This window comes from Schistocerca nitens, chromosome 8 (assembly GCF_023898315.1).
Source record: "Schistocerca nitens isolate TAMUIC-IGC-003100 chromosome 8, iqSchNite1.1, whole genome shotgun sequence".
NCBI lineage: Eukaryota > Metazoa > Arthropoda > Insecta > Orthoptera > Acrididae > Schistocerca > Schistocerca nitens.
The window spans coordinates 395,781,678-395,785,076 of NC_064621.1; the positions used below are offsets into that span (position 1 = coordinate 395,781,678).

Sequence of the window (3,399 nt, forward strand, 5' to 3'; positions counted from 1 at the left end):
TTGTGTCAAAATTTCGAAGAAATATGTAAAGAACTTTAGAGATATATGATTCTGAATAAGTAAACAATTAGGTTTTTTTATATACCTTTTCCCCTATATTTCTCCATTACCTACATATTTATATATTATGTGCGGCACTTCAGTACGTACATAAAACACATGAGTATTTGAATGCAATGTAATGTCAACACTTGAAAGAAATTGGTGAACAACTTCGAAGAAGAAGAAGAAGAAAAAAATTTTAGACAAACGAACACTTATATTTTTCTTTATATAGATTCTAATCAGGACTTTAATGCACTTAAAATATACAGGTGAAACACGTCCATACATGAAACTTCCTGGCAGATTAAAACTGTGTGCCCGACCGAGACTCGAACTCGGGACCTTTGCCTTTCACGGGCAAGTGCTCTACCAACTGAGCTACCGAAGCACGACTCACGCCCGGTACTCACAGCTTTACTTCTGCGCAGGAGAGCTTCTGTAAAGTTTGGAAGGTAGGAGACGAGGTACTGGCAGAAGTAAAGCTGTGAGTACCGGGCGTGAGTCGTGCTTCGGTAGCTCAGTTGGTAGAGCACTTGGCCGCGAAAGGCAAAGGTCCCGAGTTCGAGTCTCGGTCGGGCACACAGTTTTAATCTGCCAGGAAGTTTCATATCAGCGCACACTCCGCTGCAGAGTGAAAATCTCATTCTGGAAACATCCCCCAGGCTGTGGCTAAGCCATGTCTCCGCAATATCCTTTCTTTCAGGAGTGCTAGTTCTGCATGGTTCGCAGGAGAGCTTCTGTAAAGTTTGGAAGGCAGGAGACGAGGTACTGGCAGAAGTAAAGCTGTGAGTACTGGGCGTGAGTCGTGCTTCGGTAGCTCAGTTGGTAGAGCACTTGGCCGCGAAAGGCAAAGGTCCCGAGTTCGAGTCTCGGTTGGGCACACAATTTTAATCTGCCAGGAAGTTTCATATCAGCGCACACTCCACTGCAGAGTGAGAATCTCATTCTACGTCCATACATTTCCAACTGGTAATTTACGATCAAAATTAGTCTCTGTCTACATCAATACTCCGAAAACCACTGTGAAGTGTGTGGCATACCGCAATTCCCAATGTACCATTAATTGTACTGGGGCATTTATCAGCACTGATATATAAAGCCATTTAAATCCGGCTCTTTTTACCTCATTTGCGTAATATTTTATATTACATTAATTATACCAGACAGTGTAAATAGAAATGTGAAACACCTGTCATTATAAGTGATGCTTTGCGCTGAAGCGCCAAGAAAATTAATTATCTAATGACATACGCATATGCAAGTTCTTTAAAACACTGTGTGATGGCATTTGTGAGGCAGAACTAACCACACAAGTTCTAATTGTTTTTATTTCATTACATATAATTTTCCTTTCGTAGACCCATAGCGAGGAGATCCTCAACGATGTATAATATTTTACTAAAACAAATTGCATATTGCATATTTACAAAAAAAGAGTTAAGCCAATGTCCCTTTCACAGGTCGTGTGTGAAATGGCCTTCGTGGATGTGGAATAAGTCAAAAACTCGTTAACATATTTTCACTTAACAGGTAAGAACAAACTTGCCACAAAACATGTAAACATAAAATATACTACGGCGCATGTGATTATTCTTAGGTTATTGCATCTACACAGTATTAAATAGAAAATCCTGTTTCCATTCGTCACCTAACTGCAGTGAAAATGTGCAGAAGTTAGGTTTTGCTTTACACACACGTCATTTAATATTATTCGTAACATTTACCTCACTCTGTACTGTTCAGAAGTTAGTCACTGGATAAGGAGGAGTTTACTACCAATTATTCTTTTAGGCTCCTTTTAAACTGAACTTAAATATGAGTTAAGGTTCTTATGGCTCCAGATCAAAGTAACTGATTTTAATACCTTATGGAGATTATTTTTATTTCTAGTACTGATTACATCAACCTAAATGTTGATTAGAAAGGAGATATTATTTACAATAAATTTAATTAAGAAATATATATATTTCGAAGTAGTAGTTAGTACCCCCATTTCCTTGAATACGTGGCTGCAGTACATTCTTAACTTCATACTGCAAATAGTTCATCTTATACGCTTTCAAACTCATAAAACTTTAGCTTGGCTTGAAGATTTAACGAAAATACAATACTATATCACGTAAGGAAATAGAAGTAAGTAAAGTATACCACCTTTAAATTTTTATCTCACCCATGTCTTAAAAACTTGCATCGCAAATAGAAAATTGTTTCGATGCTTCATGAGTTCTGTAATATTATGCTTATAATTAAATTTATTATCAAGTTGTAATCAACCTGTTATATCTGCTAGTCATCATATCTTTATAGACATATCCGGGGGAAGGAGGGGGAAGGGGGGGGGGCAGTGGACTCATAGAAACTCTGAATGGCAAGTTTTTCAGAGTTTGGCGACTAGGAATCAGCTAGGAAGCGTTATGTAATATCAGTGATAGTTTCATTAACAGGTCTTTCTAAAGCTACACTTATTTGTTTTTCATATCAATGTTTATAAAATCTGGAAATAAAACGAACTCGGTATCTAATAATATTTATGATGAAAGATCATAAATACAGACAAAAAGTGCCCTAAGGTCAAATATCATGGCACACCACATGTATTTAGTTTCTAATTGGACGATTACTGATAGCTTAATACAAGACTTTCCTGTTCTCACATCTGTTTCCTGTATGTACATATGATCTGCACCATTGAGTGGCATCTCCTGTAATACAATAAGTTTATGATGTACTTAAATTGATATTTTGGTTTATGCAGTTAAATGAGTTTGACAGATCACAGAGTGTAAAGCGGTGACCATGTGAGTTATCACCATCCAGGGTTGTAATACGATACCTTCTGAATTTCAAAAGGATTGCCCTATTGAAAAAACTGTTTTTACCTTTAGTCAGCGTATAATAAAAATTTTAACTGTGTAAGTATACCCAGTTGAGATTTTCTGTGACTTATCAAATCAGACTGAATCAATCACAATATCCTGACAGATAAATTAAATTTTTATGCGATACGTGGTACAGGAATTGCTTGGTTTAATTTCTAGCTAAAAAAGGAAAGGATACAGAAACTAAGGTGTATGAGTAATAAAAAGATAGATGCTGTATCAGCTTCATGTGGCGAAATCACAAGGCCGCATTCGAAAGGGTAAGATCTTGAGCCAACTACTGTTGTTCATCTATGTTAATGATATATCACCTTATTTGAATCAGGAGACTAAGTTAGATCATTTAGTACATGATGCAAGCATTATTGTAAAGCTGAGCAAAAAAGAATCTGCAGGGCGAATATTAAATGGTAGTTTTGTTAAAGTTATTAACTGGTTTTGTACAGATGAACTAGCTATAAACTGATCCACAGTT

General features: G+C 36.6%; 1 non-coding gene across 1 annotated transcript; it reads right to left on the reverse strand.

The window, feature by feature from the left end:
• Window positions 1–359: 359 nt before the first annotated feature.
• Window positions 360–434, reverse strand: Trnas-uga (transfer RNA serine (anticodon UGA)). Its single transcript has one exon. It is a non-coding gene; the product is annotated as a tRNA-Ser (tRNA).
• Between the last annotated feature and the right edge of the window lie 2,965 nt (window positions 435–3,399).